The sequence below is a fragment of the Hesperophylax consimilis genome, chromosome 4, assembly GCF_061612785.1.
Source record: "Hesperophylax consimilis isolate HC1 chromosome 4, BYU_Hcon_1.0, whole genome shotgun sequence".
Classification (NCBI taxonomy): Eukaryota; Metazoa; Arthropoda; class Insecta; order Trichoptera; family Limnephilidae; genus Hesperophylax; species Hesperophylax consimilis.
The window spans coordinates 35,428,740-35,452,087 of NC_142839.1; the positions used below are offsets into that span (position 1 = coordinate 35,428,740).

The window sequence follows — 23,348 nt, forward strand, 5'->3', positions numbered from 1 at the left end:
AAATCTAAAAGATTGCGGCCAGAACGATTTGTTATTTCGCTACCCCAAGAAGGGGAATGTGCATTAAAATCTCCAAGGATCATATAAGGGGAACAAATCTGGCTTAAGATTGGTGCCCATTCATTTTCAATAAAAGTCGTAGAGGGAGGAATATATATTGACAATATTGTGATATCAGATAAGACAGCTGCTATTATCTGGATATCGTCGGAGGGAGTATGAATATTAATTTCTTTAAAAGGGATAGAATTTTGGATTATCAGAGCCGAGCCGCCTTTACCATCCGGTCTGTCGTGTCTGAGACAATAATAACCTGGAATTCTTAAGTGAAAGGAGGGTTTTAACCACGTTTCAGAAATGGCGTCTACTGAAACGTCGTGTTCGTCGAGTAATTGAATTAGGTCAGATTTGTTAGCGAAGAGGCTTCTACTGTTCCACTGAAGGATTTTGTTCAGTTTCGAAGCCATTGGGGAGGCAGGATAATAAAGATTTAATGTAATCGGCAGCGTTGGACGGTACAGTATTGTTGTTTGTAAGGATAGAAATAAAAAGGGTAATTAAAGTGTGTATAAAAGAATTATTATTCATTATTTCGGGGGGAGCAGGAGGGGAAGAATTACCATTAATAGCACACCCATTGGGCGTCTGGGATTTGGCATTCCCATTCGGGCTGGCCAAAATATTATTCAATTGTTTTTTATCAAGGTAAGGTGTATATTTTGGGTTGGGTTTGACTGGCTTGAGAATGGTTTCTCTGTGAGAACATGACGTTGAATTCAAAAAGGTGGTTGTTTGGAAAGAAGCTGAGGACGATGTCATCTCTGCGAATGATTTTTTCGCAGGAGAGATTAACTTTGAGGCCTGGAAGTACGAAATGTTGTCGGTAGCCATTTTATGTTTTATGTTCTTCTGTCTTGTTAATTCCGGACAGGCTAGACTGACCGCGGTATGTGCACCCGAACAGTTAATGCAAATGGGATCATTGGAAGATTTCGGACATTGATCAAATGGGTGAGCTTCTCCGCAATAGTAACAACGTGGGGGGGAGCGGCATACGGATTTCGAATGTCCGAACCGGCAGCAGTTGAAACATTGAATTGTTGGAAATTTATAAACTTCGACGGGAAGCAAGGTATAGTAAATTAACACACGAGACGGTAGGGATTGTCCCTCAAATGTAACAACAACAGACTGGGAAGGTTTCCAGATCGTGTTTCCGTCAGTAGAATCCTTGTAGTTCAGTCGACGTACTTTTAATACTTTCGGGGTTCCGTGAGAATTATTCAAAGCATCAACAATTTCAGCCTCTGGGATCTCCGCGGGAATTCCTCGCACAAGACCCATTCTCGAAAGGTTAAATGTAGGGATGAACGATTTATATTTATGATTTGAGAGTGAGTCAATTTTTTTTACAAATCCATTTGCGGAAGCGGCAGTGTTAAACTCGATAGATAATTTATATCGCCCTTCCGGTTTAATTGAACCGTTAACAATACCAAGGTTATTATTTTTTGAGTCAAATACGAATTTTCCAAAATCTAAAGGATGAATAAGTTTTCCCTGTTCATTTCTCTGAACATTAACGGTAAATGGACCGGAAGCTGAAGCAGGATAAAGTAATTCAGTACTTTTTGCATTATCGCTAGTTAAAGTACTTGGCTGGATGTTAATATTGGTGTTAAGGTCGTTAGGGGTCGAGGTTTGTTGAACCGGCAGTATAGATTTAACTTTCGATGGAATGTGAAGGCTTTGCGATGGTCGTCGTTTACGAGATGGGAGCGTAATAGAAACCTGGCTCGTATTAGATTCCGAATCAGAAAAATCCAATATCGACCCTGGGTCGGGAGGTCTGTCTTCATCTTCCTCCATTATATAAAAAAAACTTAACTTTTAAAAATTAAACTGAAAAAATAATACGCAGTCTATTTCATTGACTGTACAAACAAAAACGGATTAGCCGTAAGCAGGAATGCAAACAAATAGGTAAACGATAAACAATATTAAATAAAATGTAACAATAATCTCTTATCTGTACGCAGCGCAGGAACGGGCGAACGGCACTCAGCAATAGTAAGGTACACACAACCACTGTTGACCGCGGCTCGAATCGGACTCTTGGGCAGCCTTGCTCTAATTTGTTCTAGTAGATGGGTTTCGAGTTTGGTCCCCAAGCTCTCAATCATTTCATTTTGAATTGTTGCACTCAGATATCTTGTAGATCCTAAAAACATAAAAAAAAACACAATTTCAAAAAAGTCAAGTCAAGTTAAGCAGTTAATAAATAAAATAAAACGATAAAAAAACTTAGAAATAATTATTATTACCTTTGGGCATATCCAGAACTTGCCCCAAAATGTGATCATATCGGGCGACAAGCTCTACAAAGGACAGAAAATTTCCGTGGTATCCTTCTTGACTTAAGTCTTCTTGATGTCCTCTCAAAGCCAAAGAACTCTTTGCTAGGGTAAGTATGATATCGCATAATCTTTGAAGAACAAATGATGCTTCTTTGCGAATTTCATTTTCAAGTTCCCTGTCGATAGTATTAGTATCGTTTTTTTTCCAAAATTCATACACAGCACATGCTTCCGAATGGCCACTCGAACAACTGCGTTATTTAATTCTTTCTGATAAATGCTTCCAATCTCGAATTCCCGTACACCAAACATTATTCCTTTGTGAAGCAAATAACCAGCAGGGTTGACAATAGGCGGCGTCTAGTATTTTGGAATAACACAACCAAAAACGATTAACTGGCCCATATTAAAAACACGAAAAGTATTACGATTTTGAAAAACACCTATTGTTCTGGTTGATGTCTGTTGGAAAAGGTCCTGAAGGCTGTAAAGGCCCCATATCAAGAATTTGACGTTTTTCGTTATCACGTTATATTCAAAGTTTCCCAAGTCATAAGAAGATTCGAGGTCTGTGGTTCCTCCACTTGTCCACCTGTCCACCTCCACCTGTCGCCACTGCGCCGCTGTGGGACACAATCATGAGGATTGCCCCAGGAAGGCACTCCCCGCTGTCTGCGCTACCTGCACCCGATTTAAGAAGACTGCCGACCATCCAACGGGAGACAGGGACTGTCCTGCCCACCTGGCCGCCATAAACGCCCAAGTCCGTATGACCGATTATGGCTCCGCATAATTTACTCTCCCTAGGTCAGATTAACTTGCAGCGATCCCGATTGGCCACCCTGGACGCTCAGCGGGTCGTGTCTGACCTCAACATTGACATTTTGCTTATTCAGGAGCAGTACACCCGGGAAGGTAAGACACCAATTGAATTTCCTGGAGCGGTACTCGAAGTCGGCTCATCCCCAGGGGCGGGTGTTCTGGTCAATACATCATTGATCAGCCCCCTCCTTCTGGCTGGGCTGTCTAATGAGTACCAAACCTGTGTATGCATTAAGTTTGCTGATACTGAGATCTATCTGATCTCAGTCTATTTTAAATGGGGGAACCCGATAGGACCACATATCCTGAGTCTGACGCGCGCCCTAAACGCGCTTAAAGGTCGTAACGTAGTTATCGGAGAGGACTTTAACGCTCGCTCTCCTCTTTGGTTTGACAATAATAAAACCCATTCAGTACGATCACGGACTGACGCCGTCGAAGACCTGATTGCTGCGCAAGGCCTTTGTATCGTTAACGAACAGAGTTCGTTCTTTACCTTTTCAAACACACTAGGAGAGAGCAACATTGATCTAACTCTTTGCTCTGGATCAGTTGCGGCCAGGATATCTAAATGGAGAGTCCATGAATGCGCAATAGTTTCGGATCATAGATTAATCACATTCACAATAGGTGTTAAGAAAACTGAAACTCCGAGATCCTCCTGGAATTTCAACACCTCCAGGGCGAATTGGGATAACTTTGGGGAGGCGCTACGAGATACATTAAGGGATTTTCATCACGTAGCAGCTAATGATCCGGACAATTTGGGGAACTTTTTCAATTCTGCCGTTGTATCTGCGGCTGATTCCTCTCTGGGCAGATCAAACCCAAAGACGAAAATTAGAACGCCGTGGTGGTCACCTGAGCTAACTTCGCTAAAGGGGGCCTACAAAGGAGCCTATAGGGCCTTGGGACTGTCCAGGAGGGGAAGCTGTACGGAGGAGGAGACAGCTGCCCTTCAGGCCGCTCTCAGGAGATCCAGGGACTTTCAAACATGCGGTTCTCCTTGCGAAACGAGCTGCCTGGCATAATTGGGTTAAAGATGTGGGCAACGCCAACCCGTGGGAAATCCACAGCGCAATTGAAAAATCTGGCAAGGGATCGGATCGGTTTTTGTCAAGTTTAATTGGGAATATTGATGGGAGGGACGCTGAGACTGTGGACGTGGCCTCTACTCTCAACACACTTTTGGGCAAGTTAGTCCCTGTAGAGTCAGTAATTGGGGAAAGTGACCACCAAAAACAGATTAGAAATCTAGCACGGCTTCCACCTAGAGACCTCGCCCAAGAGGATAGAATCACTCCCGTCACTAGAGCTGAAATAGGTGCTATAATTAAGGGTTTGGGTCCAAAGAAGGCACCAGGGCATGACAGACTCAACGGCGAAATAGTGAAGCATGTCTGGGTCCACGCTAAAGAGGAGCTCTTTCAAGTGATGGAATCGTGCCTGAGAAGAGGAATTTTCCCTTCTGAATGGAAGAGGGGCGTGCTCAGGATTATACCTAAAGGGAACGGCAAACCACTCACCGATGTAAAGGCTTATCGCCCGATAACCTTGCTCCCAGTCCTCGGTAAGATCCTGGAATTACTTATTCGGCAGCGTCTTCGCAGTACACTATCACCGCCCAGTGAACTTCAATTTGGTTTCGTCCCGGGTAAATCCACTGTGCACGCCATTTCGTTTGCGCTTAACTGGGTGAAGGTCTGCACAAAGAGGTATGTTGTAGCAATCTTCTTAGATATAACTGGTGCCTTCGACTTCGCGTGGTGGGACATGATACGCACAAAGGTTAAAAGTAGGAATTGTCCAAAACGCCTGTTTAAATCGGTTGACAACTACCTATCGGGACGAACTGTCTCGATATCCCATGGTGATTTTACTATAGAACGCGAAGTAAATATGGGCTGTCCCCAGGGCTCCGTTCTGGGACCTGAATTTTGGAATATTGACTTTGACGACTCCTCTAGGTTACCCTTGCCTGAAGGATGTATCATGATCGACTACGCGGATGATAAAATGTATCTTGTCTCGGGGAACAGCAGAAAGGAAATTGAAGAAAAGGCTGGTGATGGTTTGAACACCCTCCTTAAATGGGGGGAGAGGAATAAGATGACCTTCGCTCCCCACAAGACAAAAGGTCTCCTGATGAAGGGCTCTCTCAGTAGAACAAGAAACCCTACCATCCGGATGGGAGACACCAACATCAAATTTGCAGACACGGTCAAGTACCTAGGTGTAACACTCGATCGATCGTCCTCATTTCTGGCTCATGTTAAAGATGTTTCAAGCAAGGCTCAGGCGCTGTTCCTAAAGCTGAGGAGACTCTCCACCGCTGAATGGGGACTACGCAGTCCGGCACTACGTGCTCTGTACAGGGGCGTATACGTTGCGCAAGTTTCGTATGCTGCCTCTGTTTGGGAGCACCGCCTGGATAACTGCCTTATACTCCTCGCTCTTACTAGGGGCCAGCGAACTTCTTTGCTGGCACTATCTCTCGCATACCGTACTGTTGCTTCGGACGCTTTGCCAGTTTTGGCCGGCATTTTGCCAATCGATCTGGAGATTAGGGAAGTCTTAACCAAGCAGAGACTTTCCAGAGGATCCCCGGCAACCCATCTTGGTGTCGTTCTGACACCAGGTGGACCGGGAACTCTCCCTGGACTGCTTCGGACGATGAGGGACCTTTCGCTTAAAGAGTGGCAGGTCCGTTGGGATAGGTCGAGCATGGGAAGATGGACCTTTTCCTTCTTCCCATCAGTTAAACTCAGAATGGAAGGGGCCTTCCTCAAACTGGACCATCACATGACGCAGCTCCTCTCAGGACATGGGGAATTCAGGGGGAGGCTTCACAGCCTTGCCCTGTCTACCCATCCCAATTGCGCTTGTGGCAATACTTACCAGTCGGCCGAGCACATTCTGTGGCACTGTGAGATCTTGAAGGATGCCAGAGACGAAATGATAGACGGTCTGAATGTCCCCATTAGACCGGTGTGGAACACCGATCTTGTTTCTAACAGAGTTAATTTCGAATGTCTGAGGAAGTTAACTAGGATCTGGGTTGAGAGATGGTCTGAGCTTAGAGTCGCTGACTAGCGTGATAACTGAGAACCCCTGGTGTATTGCTCCTGCTCCATGACTAATTCTTTTACAAATCTCCGATTATTGTTTATGCTATTCTGTTCTTCTTATTTTTATTATTTTTCTTTCCTTACTGTACCAGCTGCTGCAGATGATTTTTCTTTCGCTTACATTTCTTTTAAATAACTTGTCTCTTATTTTTCTTCTTATTTTCAGTTTTCTTTTCTTATGTTTTACTTTTTTGTTATCTTATACTTCACATGCTGTCCTCTTTACAGACTATGCAGATTTTATTTTTACACTTTCAACTTTGTTTTTTTTGGCACTTTTGGATTGTTTATTGTTTTCTTTTCTCTTTTCTTTTCTCTTCTTTTATATGTATTTTTTTTTTCTTTTTTAAGTAACGGCAACGAGTTTACAGGCTAGAACTGAACTCCGTTGTTTGTCTTGTATTGTTTACTTCTCCCCAATAGGGGTTGGACAACGGGCCTCGTCCCCGCATACCTTGCTGGAGCTTCTTTTATTTCCTTTTTTTTACCAGGGGACTCCGCCAATCACCTGCGCCACCCCTGAGGAGCGTTGGTGGTCAGAGGGGTGACTGTGCGGATTGGGGTAACCTCCACCCTGCCTCCAACCTCCTGACGCTTCTTTCCCCTAGGTTCTTTAGGGTTTATCCCTCTTTTTCCCATACTTATCTTCAGGGCACCACCGGGTGGTCGGCTAAGGGGTGTGAAAGTCCTGACCTGCACCAGTCACCCCAACCACCACCAATCTCTCAACAGGACTGCCAGACGTGGCTCGGCGAAACTCCCCCGTCACTCTATTATTTCACTTTGTTCTTTTTTGTGCTTACAGGTACTGGAGTGTGGGTTCCCTCCACCAACTATTTGCCTGACACTTGTTACTTGATTGTTTGATGCTCATTGTTCTGTGTTGTCCTTGGATTAATACCTGTAAGCGCTCGCATACCGCTTCCTAACACCGTATGCGGGGACATTGAAGGCCTAGCTTCATTTATATACTTTGTAGAGCCGTTTATTCAAAAATTAGATTCATGCGAGAACTCCGAAGGGGTGACCATAAGTCACCTATACCGGGGTGGGACAGGGCGGGTGTAACCTTCAATGTGGTTCCTCCAAACCCTCCGCTCTTATGTGTGTCATGCAAACATCATCCACGTTCACATGATCGGCGGCGGAGGTATCTCCAACTGCAATAATTGTCGAATCTTCTTCAGTAGGCTTCTCAACCAACACTGCAGTTACCACATTATTTGAGTCACTATCAATAGAAACATTTTGGCCAGATGTACTTGCAGAAGGCTGACTAAAAAAATTGTCAATTTTGGGTAATTTTTGTTTACTATCTTGGCATCTCTTTCGTGGCGTTGTTTGCGTTTAAATGCACCACTGGGTTTCTTTTTTTTATCCATATTTTAATACGCTACAAGTGTCGTTGGGGAATGACGCACATATCACTATTCCAACACTGCGAACCTACAGGGGAATTCCTAAGGCATAACTTTTGAATTTCTCTCAACTGAATTGTCATGATTAAAGAGGGGTTGCAAGTTGCAACCTGTCATATTTTTTTTTAAAATGGGAGATATTTCCAAAAGTTCAGTTCGATCGAGATTTCTGGTAAAGATTCGAGGGTCCCCTGAGCTTGAGGGCCCCGGGGCACTGCCCCGCGTAGCCCCTAGGTAGCTACGCTGCTGGTTGTTACCTACTTATAAGAGACTGCAATAAGGCAGTTACAGCTGGTAGTGCGATATTGCAATTGAACTTGTTAAGCCATCACGGAGAAAAATTTAAATAGGTCAGTATTTGCGTTTTCTTGTGACACTGAATGAAATGTGTTTTCATATTTTTTTACCTTAAGAAAAACGGCTTTGTGGGGATTCGAAAATTGACAGTTGAAGAAAAATATTGCGTTTTTTCGTTCTAATACAAAAAATCACATTTTGTAAAATTTTATAAAAAATTATGGGAAAAACTGGTTTTATTTTTCTGTGACTTATTCTGTTTCCTGTTTCGATTTTTTACTTTTTATTCATCTTCTGCCATGTGTAAAAAGTAAAATACATAATAAAAAATTAAGCTCAATCATATAATGTAGAATTCAACCAAATTATTGAAAACAACTGGACAAAATATATAAAAATTTCACAGATGGTTCCAAACTCAGTGAAGACTTGCGGAACCAGTGTCTATGTGCCTGAAGGAAACAAACCACACATGTGCCACACAAACTTCCCAAAAAATGCTCCATTTTATCTGCTGAATGCTTTGCTATCGTAGAAGCTCTTCAACTCGTCAATCATCTTTTCAGACTCGCTTGGCTCTCATAAAAAATAAGTGCATCCCCACTCGATTCCAGTAGCAACTCGCTAATCTGCTCGATCAAAGACCTCTTTCATTTCATGCCGCTGGTTCACGCGTCAGTGGTCCTGGTCTGGGTTCCGAGACACCTCGGCATTACTGATTCTATTTATCAAAGGAACTCAATAGCTCTGGTCCATTAATTGATATCCCTATTCCGGTTACTGACCATTTCCCTATTCTAAAAACTGAATAACAACTCCATCCTCTCTGATAAAAGGTCACCAGTACTCATTAACTCAACTTTCACTTCTTCTCGAACCCAAACATACTTCAATGCCTAAAAATATATTTCTTCCATTATCCGAATGCGACTGGGTAACATATATGTTGCCTTAGCCATCTTGCCAGATTTCAGATAGTAATTTAACCATTCTGTGATTGTAGGTCTGAGGACACTCAGGATAATATTTTTTTGGGTGTCCTATTAATGACCAATTTCAAAACTTCGTACAACAGGCAAAATTTAATAGAAATTTTTTCTACCTGTGTACCCCTCCTTAATTTCAACACTCCTGAAATTCACCATTTGTTAGCATAATTAATTTAAAAATGGCCTTAATATATAACCATAAATTACATTAGGTTCTTTATTTTTCATTTGTATGCATTTGTTCTTGCAGTGCTACCGTGTCCCTAAAAATATCGTACATTGCCATAGTGATCTGTTATTTTGCATGGATGTAGGATATGAATAGACAGCTATTTAAAGTTGTTAAAAAACATTTATTAAAATAGTTAGATACATAAATAAAAATTGATAGGATTAATTTCAAAATTTTAACACTCTTAAGAAAAAGAGGTAAAAACTGTAGAATTACTTCAAAAATTTTAATTTTACCATTCGAGAAAATTTATTTAGGATGGGTTGTTTCGGAGAATTTGAACAATTCATCGAATTTCAACGTTCATTTTCGGGTTCTGTGAAAGACTTATTCAAGTTCTGTTAATATATCATTGTAGGCTAGTTGCTTGACAAAACTGAAATAAATACAGAACTTCTTTTTATTATATATATATAATCTTTCACAGAACTTGAAAATGAACGTTGAAATTTGATGAATTGTTCAAATTCTCCGAAACAACCCGTCCTTAGACTACACAATGATGTACAAAAAAAATCAAAACATTTTTACAGATTGGTAATAGAAATAATCATAGTCCTGCGTTTTGGGACTTTTAATCATCAAGAACATCAAAAAATTATTCTTCTTCGTCTTCTTATACCGAAAAAAGATCGTCATGGATCCCTACAACCTGGCACTGTTGGTATTCAGATATTAAATCATTCAATTCGGATTCTGCCTCGGAGAATTCAGATTCATCCATTCCTTCAATTGTGTACCAATGTAAATATGCTTTTTTTCTATACATAAAACTATATTGTTATGAAATCCGCTTAAAGATATCTTGGATAGAAGTTGAGTTGCCAATAAAGGTACCCGACAGTTTGAGACCAAAGGGCGGAATATCGCAGACCGCTCTCTGTAGATTGTGTGGAATCCACTCCACGAAGTTTGCGCTGTGTTTATAGTGCATGTTCAGCATTTGGTCATCCACGTCCTTCATAGATAGTTGTCCCCTGAAGATTGCGGCAACTGTCAAGTAGCGACCGTTCTTTGGATCGCAAGCAACCATCATGTTCTTGGAATCAAACATCTGTTGGGCCAGCTCTAATACGGTCGTGGCTTGAAATGTTTGACTGTCCTTGGCTATAAGAGGGGCAAATCCAATGATACAGAAGTGAAGCCGAGGAAATGGAACCATGTTAACTGCCAATTTTCGCAGGCCCGTATTGAGCTGTCCAGGGAATCTGAGGCAAGTAGTAATTCCAGACATCGTCATGGAAATCAACCTATTCAAGTTTGCGCACGTAGGATTAGGGATCTTCAATGTCTTAGTACAAATGTCATAAAGTGTTTCGTTGTCTATGCAGAATGATTGATCTGCGACTTCGATCAGGTATTTCATGGAAAGTGTTGTGTTGTATGGTTCTAAAACGGTGTCTGAGACCTTAGGGCTAGGGACCACAGAGTAAGTGTTTTTGATTCTATCGGGATACTCTTCACGTACTCTAGAGAGCATGAGACAACCCAGTCCGGAACCTTTTCCTCCTCCCAAAGAATGAATGAGTTGAAAGCCTTGGATGAAGTCACAATTTTCAACCTGTTTTCGTACTATGTCCATGCTTTTGTCGGCAATCTCCATTCCATCTGTATAGTGACCTTAGGCCCAGCAGTTTCCCGCTCCAGACTGGCCATGGACTAAGTTATCAGGGTGAAAGAGGGCTCCCATTGAGCCAAATTTGACGCTGTCTATCGTTCCTGGCTCCAGGTTTATGATAATTGCTCTGGGCACGTATTTACCAGTGGAAGGTTCGTGGAAGAAGACGTTTATCCTTTTTAACTGCTGGGAAGAGTTTCCTTCATAGACCCCACTGGAGTTGATGCCATGCTCTTAGGTTATCACATTCCAAAACTGAAACAAAAATTAAATATCATTATATTGAGCCCATGCACATTGCACAATTGTATTCTTGTTTTGGTATCTTTCCATACAAGACTTCACAGTATCTATTTTCATAATAGAGATCTCACGATTACAGGATCAGTGTTAGGTCATATCTTTGTTAATTTTAAAACAAAGACAATCTTTCCCAGATTAAAAAAAACCAATGGTCCTGACGATGTTCAAATCCTCCTACACCATGTTGCTAGTCCATTGTACAGCAATATCGGTTGGATAATAGTTAGCTTGATAGAAGAGGACTGAACCCGCAATGTCCGAATGGAACCCAACACTATGAACCCCTCAGCCATAAATTCTGCTGATATTCATTGTACAAAAATCGGTAAATTTTTACCAACGGTATTTTTACCTAAAACGTTAGTTGTAGGTAAATAATTACCCAAAAATCAATTCTCTAATTATTAGACTCTGTTTCAATGAATTGACCGAATGTTTGAAAATTCTCTACAATCTTCCATTATTTATATTCCCCCGTAAGTGCATTGGATTTTAATGATAAAGTGTTTAATAAATGAAATAAAATACCTTTTCTCCAATCTGATTTCCACACTGTCAAATATGTAATAAAATAATTTCCCTCATGTTTAATATACTTTTCACAAATTTAATAAAAAATGTAAAGTGAAACTATTAATTTTATCTAGACAAGATGATTTAATTTACATTAATTTTAGCAAACAAAAAAAAATCCAAAAGTTGCAGCAAACACGTTAATTTCTCCGAAACAAATAAAATTAAAAACATAACGCCAATTGTTATAAATATTTTGAAATTTGGAACATTTGTTAACTAGATACATTCCTAGGTAAGTGCAAAATATTTTTGGTCCTTCCTATCCTATCCAAAAACCTAACAGAATATTAATGAACATTTTTCATATTGTGGAAATTTTAAATGGACTAGAAGGTAGGAACTTTAAAGATTTTCCAGGACCAGGAGATCTCGCTATCTACGGCTCCTTTAACGGCGACATTCTAGTGTATAAATATTAAAATATATTTGATGGCTTCTGTGGCAGAACGGAAATGTATTTTTTGTCCCCGACAATGGGTCTGTAAGCTCAAATCCTGGCCAGTAAAATTAAAAAATAAATATTTTATATTTATATCAGGTAGTTTTGGATATCAACTTTACATACGTACTATTGTAACAAGCATACTACGGTTTCAGGCCACAATTCTTTTATAAATAGAGGTGTGTAACCACTGGTAACTCGTGTGCATTGTTAGCTGATATTTTTAATGTACCTCTATCGAAATAAAAATCTGTACTGATTAAACATTTAACCATTGCATATTTTAATGAGATCACTTCATAACAGGTTTTTTTGTTTTTGTTTCATCTTTATTTCTTATAACTTTGTAATAATGTGAATTCCCTTTTCTTTCAACTTCATATTATAATTATTCCCTTCTTGTATACCATGTACCATTATACCATGACTCTCATGTATGTACTTTTATGTATGTAAATGATATTTGTAACGTTAATTCTAAATAAATAAATACTGAGGAATGAGAGGTAAACACTAAATATATGTGAAAAATATTATGGCTCATGATTTAATATAAATGGAATAACAAATGTCGATTTCTGAAATATAACTTGAATTATTCTATACGAATGGTTGGAATGATGATACTATTTCTAAATCGATTTTGTAAAAATTAAAAACTAGCAAAAACAATTAATTTTTATTAAAGGTAACGAATATGTTTACAAGACAAGAAAAATATATGGTTTTATGCAAAGCACAAAGGATAACAAATTATTAGCCTGAAACACAAATATAAATTGAGAAAATAATAAATAAGACGGTAATTGAACCCACACCTTCTGATTACCAGTCAGGTGCACGGAACCACTGTGCTACGGCGGTTTATTTTTAACCGCCAAATAATTGAATAAACACTAGTATTTTCCTTCGGCGGAACTTATTTTTTCCCAGAAGATTTTTTCAATTTATAGTTGTGTTTCAGACTAACAATTATTGCTTAAAATAATTAATTTTATAGTGATTGGTTCTTAGGGTATTATGCTTTTTGCGCTACCTCCTTTTTTAGCCAACGTATCTGACTGCATTACAGTGTACATCATTAGGACATATGGGTATTGCCCTGCCTCATTACACATCTGCTCTGATGATGGACACCTTGATGTTTTCTGAAACGTTGTATACCCCATAAAAAATTTTCTGATACTTTTGGCAGTGAAAAATAAACGAAACAATTAATTGGTTAAAATGCGGCCCAAATATTGACATAGATGTAACCTAGAAATTTATTGAACTGGAATCCCCGACTTATCTATAAATTAGCGGAACCATCTTATATTTGTTTAAGAAGGTACAGCAGCACTACAAACTTCGAAATTACTTATGAAAGAAATTAACCAAATAATGGCCGGTAAAAATATATCCGAATTTTGATTCTATACGGTCATTAAAAGCTACTGAAATCTTTTAAAACTTTCTTTTAAAAATATCCATATTTATTGGCACTCTCACCTCGAGAGAATCGCGTAAAAAATGACTGAGTAAGTATTTTTTGGTGACATGATTTAAAAAAGCGTTTTGCATAGAATCATAATTATTGCAGTTTTCTTAAATTGAACCACAAGTTAACAGATGGTTCAGATTAAAAGTGGATTACTTATCTGTCACGAAAATATGTACATTTCAGTTATAAACTTAAGCACACTTAGGGCACACACAGTTACCACATGTGTAACTTTTGGAATAGAGAAGGTAACAATGAAACTCTTTGTGTAAATGGAGAACTTCTTGTGACGCCTAGATTTGAATTCCTCAAACACAAACATTTGATTATTTTGTAATGATAAACTAACGTTTATAAGACAAGGTTTTATGCATAGCATAAAGCAGTGCTCCGCAACCTTTTCTCACCTAAGACACACTAAAATTCTTCCTGGAATTCCGCTGCACACCAAAAGCTAAAATATATAGGCATTAAATTGATACACAATTTTTTTTGTTTTTTTATTTGAAAAGTATACATACATATAACTATAACATATTTATTAATTATTTAATATTTATTATAAAATAATAATCAATTAATGTGATACCTGAGCATTTCAATGAACACAAAAGTTTTATATTCGGCTCGATTTTTGACAACACGACTTTTCAGCATGACGACCGCTTAACATTTTTAATTAAAACAAACGTTGAAAAACTTTGTTCACTTAAATATGTCGTTGGAAATGGAAGACGTGCTAAGATTGCTGTGTTGAAAATGCGAGGATATTCGAATAGGATAATGTAAATCCAGAAAACATCTAATGGAACTTCGGAGAAGTGAAGTTTTAAAGTTTTTAAGAAAGTATTTTAGTTTTAAAGAAATGTCATTACATAAATTTGTAAATTCCTCTCGAATTATATAGAGGCAGTGCTTCCGTAAAATTTATTGCATTGGTTGCAAAAGGATTTCGAATCCAATCTGATTGTTCCGTAATAATGGAACAAAAATATAGATCAAATTTGCGCTGAAGCATACTTAAATGTTGTTGGGCCAGATCCACAATTAATTGCTTGTTTTCATCAATCCATCGATCCACAATTAATTGTACTATGGTTGGTCCTTTGGTTTCAGTGCATTCAAATGCTCAAATATATCAGCCATGTATGCAAGTTTAATCAATCAGTAATCATCATTGAGGCGCTGATACAGTTTGGGCATACTTTGATTGAAATAAACTCACGCACCTCGTGACGAAGCTCAAACAATCTAGCCAAAACTTTGCCTCGGGATAACTAACGATTTTCAGTATAAAACAATAGGGATTCATATTCGGCTCCCATTTCAGCACAGAATATTCCAAAGATTCTAAACTACATTTTGAAAAAGTATTATGAAAAATAATTTGTCATTGTGTATTAAATACATAATGAAATATTGTAAAATGTCAAATACATTGAATTTGACCGCGGCACACCTGTAACCAGCTTACGGCACACCAGTGTGCCACGGCACACCGGTTGCGGAGCACTGGCATAAAGGATAACAAATAATTATAAGCAATTAATTATTTCGGATGACTAATTATTGCTTATAATATTTGTTATCCTTTATGCTATGCATAAAACCTTGTCTTATAAACTTTAGTTTATCATTAAAAAATAATAATATTTGACGAGTCAAAAATATTTCACCCATAAATGAAGATATCATATGTCTCGACGCCATCTAGTTCAAAATTTAGCACTAACAAAGCCTTTCCTACAAAAATAAAGTTGATTGTTTACAGGTGAAAAAATATAATTAGCAGTAATTGTTGATTGAGGTACTAGTACCTACTTATTGAATCACTTGGTGGGTTGGAAATAAGCCGACATAGCTCAGTGGTTTCAGAGCACCTGACCACCGGACATCAGAAGGCACGGGTTCAATTCCCGTCGGCGGCATTTATTTTTACTCGGGAGATATTTTCAATTTGTAATGGTATTTCGGATGAATAATTATTGCTTATAATTATTTGACAAACATTTTAATTTTTTAGAATCATTTTAAAAAAAAACTTATTTTTTCCACATTCAACAATCAAACTATAACCGAAAATGGGTTCGAAAGTAGGAGATTTTTCATAATTTATTGTAAAAATAAGAATTTGGTATCTACGTAATAATCTGTTTTCATTAACAAAAATTAGTTTTCTTGAACCATTTTTCTCCTAAGCCGTGAAGGAACCGTAACATTTAGTAATTCTGGACCATAAAAAGTTACGAGATGATGAAATAAATCTTTGCATTTTCCCTTTAATGGATATTTCTCAATATGTAAGGAACAATAACACTTAATCATTATTATTTTAAGGACCATATTCCAAAAAGCGGTTTCGCTTTCTTTGAAATGCTTGCGTTGCACAGGAGGAGTGATTGTATGGAACAATAATTAAAAAAAAATTAAAATAAGTATTTTTTTTTTTAAATGTCAAACTGCAAAGAATCTCAACTGCTTCTAACCTTCTGGAACCAGTGAGGCTATGGCATCCCCGATTGGGGTATGTTGTGAGGCTGAAAGTAGTGAGGAGAAGAAGGAGATTGGGAAGAAGAAGGTGGGGAATACCTGGCTTTTTAAATCTGGTCACCAAACACGGCCAAAGCCACTTAATGCAACGTTTCAATTCTGAATAGTGGTCTTACACCAGGGCGGTATTGAGAGCATCTTCCACCCTGAAACGTGCCGCAAGTATACTGTACGTTATTTTTGTAAGAAAGTAAGAGCTTCATAGATGCACGCACAAATGGCAGTGCATAGAGCTTGCGTGGAAATCCGCAAGATGGAGCCAGTGGCCAGTAGTCGCCAGGGCCAGTGCGAAGGCTCTCAGATAATCTCACTGTGGCAGATTCCAATTAGCAAGCTTCTAGTTAGGTCGACTATCGAGTGACCATTATAATACGTGGAGTAGTAATAAATCCCTGATTAATATAAAATAACAATTTGATATTAAAATCCTTCCAAGACGAGTTGGAATCCTGTTTGTGCGAACACAACAATTTTAAATGCGGTATTCTTGAAATAACGCCAGGATTTGAACCTACAATCTCCGGCTTGCTAGTCGAGAGCCTTACCCCATCGATGCCGTCATAAGAATTTTATTGCTCTTTTAGAAAGCTTCTTTCAAAACAGTTATTTCTGAAGGTATTATTAATGACATTTAATTTTAAAACACATTCAAGTAAGGAAAAAAGGAACTCAGTTCAGGCACACTGACACGCCCACAACACTCCCCTCTATGTTTTTGACTTCAGTGATCAGAGTATGTGCGCTTACTCTCTTCGTTTTTTCCGGGTACACGATTGCGGAAGCGTGTAAATCTTTAATTGAATTTAAGTAATATTGCAGTGCTCCGAGTCGAGAGGTCCTCTTGATGTCTGTAGGGGCGCGCCGGAGAAAGATAAATCAGAGAGGGCCGATTTAACAATGGGACGGGAAAGCCCACAGCCTCAGAGGGCAGTTGACCGTATAAAGAGGGCCGCTTCTCCCAAGGCGATACTCAATAACGCAATGCCTATGTAGACCGGGCTCCCAATGCACATCGTACCGATACTACCATGTACAATGCACATTGTTGGTACTTATTGGACCTATGGACATGGACTATGGACCTACCTGGACATGCATACGTAACGTTTTGGACCTACCCTCATTGTGTGTGCAAGGTAATGGGTATATACATCTATAGATGGAGTACACAACTGTATTGGAATCAGAGCAAATGAAGATGAAATGTGTTCCTCGAAAAACCTGCCTTAAGAGGAAGCTACAAGCCAAAAATGTGTATATTCTTGGTAGGTATACCTTATATTGTAGGTAATAGGCACTAAAATCGCTTGACAAACGGAGTCTAGAAACGTTCGATTTCAAGCACATAACTGGTTTTTATTTATTTTGTAAATAATTTTATAAGAAAGCAAAAAAGTTGATTAAATGAAACTGTCACAGATAATCTTGGCTGTAATACTGTATTTTTCAAAAGTTGTTTCGTTTAATCATACATTTCTGTTGAAAAAATAGTTTTTTTAGTAGTTTACATTCAATTTTTTTATTGAGTAATTTATTTTTTTATTGGTATTCTACTCAAACGAAACGAGAGGAAAACCTTCAATTTATCTAAAGTATATTTTTTGTATTTATAATGTACACCATTTTTTTATAAAGATTAACCAAAATTTTTTATTTTATTTATTGTTATTAAGTTTAATTTGTAGAACTCCATTTTATTATTTTTATTTTTTTATATATACAATAATATTATTATTGGGTTTATAAAAACAGTTTATTTTTAAACAAGTTCTGCTGTGTAATTATTATTACGCGTGACAGCTGTTTCGCCCTCTGAAGGCATTATCAAACTGTGGGTAGCCCACTTACAGACGATACATTTATATTATTTCTAGGTAGGTATTTTAATTTCAATTACTGATTTCTTAATTGATTTCTGTGTAAAAATGTTAGAAATTATTGATGGTTATTACCCTAGTAAAGTTTCCCCAATTAGTGTAATGTTTAAATTTGACTGAATGTCTTAATGTTAGTTATTACCAAACGATGACTCATAGGGTTATTTTAATAGTATAACTAAGTACTTCAATGTGCACTCGTATTTGCACTAGGTTTGAAGATATCTAGTAGGGGTTTAAAAATAAACTGTTTTTATAAACCCAATAATAATATTATTGTATATATAAAAAAAAAAAAAAAAAAAAAAAAATTTACCAAAATAGTGATTTAGCATTAAGCTTCGCCTCAACATAACATTTGAATACTTTATTGACGTACAGAGTACCTTTAGAAACAAACGGCTCTTTCGATTGGGTGAAATACAATAGATTATCGTTTTTAGAAAATTGTCTTTGCTGTGAGAAATTATTCAATTATTTGATTAATTATTATTAAATTTATTCGAATCTTTGATCTGCCACATTCCGCATAACACTTATAAGTTGGTAGGTACTGTTGAATTGGTATGTAATACTATTTTCCATCTAGTGCATGTAAAAAATAAACAAAAGTTTTATTCTCGATTGAAAAAGAGAACATTATATATTAGGTACCTAATCATTAATGTTTTAATTATTCATCTATTTGAATACCTATATATATAATGCAATGAATTGTAAATCAGGACGCTATAACGGAGTAGTCGACAAATTTATGACGTCATCAGATGTGAAACAAGGCCGACTACAGAACCCGACAGATTTCGAAGTCTCTAGTGATCAAGTCAGTGCCATCGAGCAACGGCGGTTTCCAAATCGGCGATCGTTGTTGAAAATTGTTTTTGCTGCTGATTTGTGTGTTTTTTAAACGTAAGCGTATTAAATTAACACCGTGATTAAATAGTGAACCTTGCTTAGCAATATGAGATGATTTTGCACAACAACGACGCTATTCAAATCTTTATTATTAATAGCATTGAATTCGTACTATAGTTGGCCTTTTGTGAAGTCCCTCGGAATCACCTAGTACAACAAATTAAATCCATTTTCACTAATTAAAAATAATATTTTGAATGAATTTTTCTTTTTTCTTAATTTCTCGAATTTCGCATTGAGGGTAATAAACGAAGAAGAGATAGAAATGCGTTGCATGCTTGAAGTTATGAATATGTAGGTAATTTTTTTAACACTCATTAAAACATTTCTCCATTTAAATCACTTAAAAAAGCAGTTATGATAACCAAGGGAATCAAAATTACACCATTAACTATCTGATGCCCTGAGAATTTATAGAAATACATATATATCAACATAAAAGTATGACGTTTGCCATAGAATAAAGAAAAACACAAGAAGTATCTTGTGGGTTTGTTTCGCGATCCAAATATAATTCCGACTTGGGCCTATATTTCCATACAAAATTTTGTTTCATTATTAAATTCAAACGGGCTGGCGATATATAATTTTAGGCAAGTTAAGAGAGACATGCCGTATGCTAAATGGTCCAAGGTCCTTTTAACCAAGAGGTAAAAGGTCGGGTTGTTTCAAAGAATTTTAACAATATTCATCAAATTTCAATTCAGTTCTGTTATTATTTTAGTTCTGTGAAGCAACTGGCCCATAATGATATAATGAACAGAAAAGGACTATTACAGACTTGAAAATTTACTTTTAAATTTTACGAATTGTTAAGTATCGGTGAAACAACCCGTCCTAAGTTGCTTCGAAGGCACTTCTAATTTTCTTCTTTATTCTATGACGTTGGAAATCCCCGCACTTTACAGCGGCCGGCGCACAGGAGCGCAGAGCCCATTAGAGATGGACAACGGATAAGAGGATACAGAAGAAGGTATTATATGGACTGGCCGTGGAAAAAGATATATTGTTAGATCGGCAGATTACAATCAACCGCATTCACATTGATCGATCATGAAGATAAACCATTTAGCACCGGAGCTATATTATTATTTGTTGTTTATTAATGTTAAAGATACGTCCTAGGACGAGCGCATAGTTAAAACGATTAGATTTTGATTTTGAAAAAACCGCTAAAAAGTAAACTTACAGCTTGACACCATTAACTTTGCATCAGTGGCATCGATAGTGAAGATTTTGTGAACAGGTACCTACTATAAGGTTAAAACTTTACAATTTTTTTTTTGCATTTTATATTTTTGTTTATCGAAAATAATATTTACTTTGGAAACGCCCCCGACTGCAGAGTAAGTTTGGTCGATCTGTATCTATTTCTCTCAAAAAAATTTTTTTTATCAATACTTATTTATTATTTTCACACTATTGATACTTCGAACAGAATTAACATTTTTAATTCGGAAGGGAAAATCATTAAAGAAGGTACAAGGAGAAAACTTGCAAATACGAAATATTGCATAATTATTCAAAATCTGATCAAATTATTCGTATTTCGGTTAAAAATGGGACTGCAGACCTTTATCGAATGAATTGACAGGTTTCCTTATATACCACCATTAAAACACGTATGTGTTATGGCGATGTCGCCAATTTATTTTAATATTTTCGCATTTCGTCATTGTGCACAATCGGGACAAACGCAGGTACATGAACACATGTTTTGATATTTTAGGAATGGACTAATATTTTATCTGGAAATGGATTATCATCACTTTTATAAAGGATTTTCATAAATCAGCCACTAAGTGTAGGTGCATATGTTAACATAATTTTGACACATCGCCTGGATAATTGAATTTTAAAAGGGATGATAAATATCATTTTAATATGTGCAAAAGAATAATCAAAAAGTCAACGGGAAAATATGCGATCTACCAATAAATGGTAGTTGTTTAACAAAATTTCACGCTATATCTAATATACCATCTGACGTGTACCTGGCGTTTATTATTTATAAACCTTCAGGAAGAAATTTTCAAAATTAAGTGAAAGTCTTTTCAAAATCCACTGCGTAGTTTATAAAATCTAAGCGCACGAACAGTTAGACGCGGATATCTACTTTATTTTAAACAATTTAGAGATAATATGCAAGTATTTTTCCGTGCACCGCTCAGTATCAAAACGTTGCTTGAAATGGCTATAGCCGTGTTTTGTGGCCAGATCCGAATTGACAGGTCAAGGTACTTCCCTTCTTTTTCGTGTGGCCGATAATAATGTTTACGGTAATAATGTTCCCTGTCAAAATTTTCTTAGTAAGAATGTCCTAGTTAAAATGTTCCCTATCAAAATATCCTCGGTCAAAACGTTCTCTGCCAAATTGTTTCCAGTTAATAGTCGCACAGTGGAAATAATTCAAATATACCGGGTTTTCCAATAAGAGGTGTTATTTTGAATAGCCCGCTGTGAGTAACTTTTGAAGCTGTCATTTTTTGACATTTGACAAGTAAAAACTACGCCATGAATAAAAATGGAACGATAAATGCTTCAACAACGCATTAAAATTATTAAAATTCACTTGAGTGAATCAAATGCAAATCATCTTGAGTGATGAGGCCCATTTCCACCTCGGCAGCTTTGTCAACAAGCAAAATTGTCGCATCTGGGGCTCGGAAAACCTAAGAGTTATTGTTGAAAAGCCTCTCTATCCTCAACGTGTGACTGTTTTGTGCGGTTTATGGTCCGGCAGAGTCATTGGACCTTATTTTTTCGAAAATGAGACACCGTAACTGCAACAGTTACTTTGAATGGATTGCGCTATCGAGAGATGATTAATGATTTTTTATGGGCGGAATTGGATGGTATTCATCTGGAAAACGTTTACTTTCAACAAAACGGCGTTACGTGTCACACAAACAACGAAACCATTGATCTTTTACGATTGAATATCAAAATAACACCTCTTTTTGGAAAACCCTATATAAAAACATTTAAGTAAAGAACGAAATTACTGGTGTATCATACGTATCCAGACATCCAAAATTTTTCAAGAATTTTTTTTTTTTTGATTTTATGGATTCTTTCGTAATCCTCTAACTAGCTAGGGCTTATAACAATACCCTTCATGTTTCTAGCTGACTAGTACTGCGGCTCATTTGGCCTTATTACTATTACCATCTGATGGTTGTATTTACTTCAAGAAATTTTTTAATTTTTTTTCATTTTCTAGATTCTTATATTCCATGAAGTGGTGAATCATTTAAATTTACTGAATTTAAAGTTAATGTTCTTTATACAAATAGAACGGCGTCATATGCGCCTCACAATTTTTACCTCATATGGGTTTATTCAAATATTACCTGGCTTTTATAGACTTAGAGGCCTTGTATTTTCTCGGTAGGGAAAAAATTTGTTACCTAAAAACCCTACTAAAATTGCATGTATCATCATCCAGCATCAGCACCAGCGGCGACCTACAGCGGCCATATACTACATACGTGTCTGTTTGTGTTGTGTTGGGAATGGGGAGGAAATTTTGGCTGCGCCCTTTTGTTGGAGTCCTTCCGCATTTGCCGTTGGGAGTAAGGAAAATCGCAGAAAACCTTACCCAGGAAGGAGCGGCCGAACGTCAACTTGAAACGTTTGCGGCCTTCAGTAACATCGGTATATGATGTCCTGCATTTTTGAGATGTGTGTGTGTGTGTCTGTTTTTATGTTAATATATACTTATGGGAAGATAGAAAATAAACATACATATACATACAAATTATAAAATATTATATAAATATATAAATAGATATATAAACATTATATATTTGGGAAGAAGGTCGGGAGTTTAGGAAATACCTACTGCTCGCTATTCGTCCGCGTCTAGTTCTGGTATGTGCCATATGTGGTCATGGTCCATGAGGATGTGTTTTGGTAGTCTATGTGTGTATCTGAATGTCAAGTCGCTCGGAGCATTGTATTGTCCTATGTCTCGTATTAGTTGATTTTTACTAAGTGTGAGTGATTTGTAAAAGCGTTCAGTCAGTCTGTGTGTGAATTCGTATAGAGTTGGAATTTGTTCTCGTTCGTGTAATCTCTTCAAGTTTGTTCTGAGTCTCGTGTTGTATGTGATTTTAATGCAGAGATTTTGAAGTGTCTGTAGATTCTTGTGGTCTGAGTGTGAGATGCTGCTCCATACGGGAATCGCATACGAGAGTACTGGACGAATGAGCGAGTAGTAGACGAGGAGTTTGGTTTTGGGAAGTAGCGGACTCCGTCTATTGAAAATTGGCTTCATCATGCCGATCGCTTGTCGCGTGCGCGTGTGCATCTTCGCTTGGTGAGATTTCCAGTTGAGGC

General features: G+C 37.5%; 1 non-coding gene and 1 pseudogene across 1 annotated transcript; one reads left to right on the forward strand and one right to left on the reverse strand.

Annotated features, from left to right (window-relative positions):
• Positions 1-10,024: 10,024 nt before the first annotated feature.
• Positions 10,025-11,749, reverse strand: LOC149424628 (tubulin beta-1 chain-like; annotated as a pseudogene).
• Positions 11,750-15,516: 3,767 nt separating this feature from the next.
• On the forward strand, positions 15,517-15,593 carry TRNAG-ACC (transfer RNA glycine (anticodon ACC)). Its single transcript is given in 2 exon segments — positions 15,517-15,555; positions 15,559-15,593. It is a non-coding gene; the product is annotated as a tRNA-Gly (tRNA).
• The last annotated feature ends 7,755 nt before the right edge of the window (positions 15,594-23,348 follow it).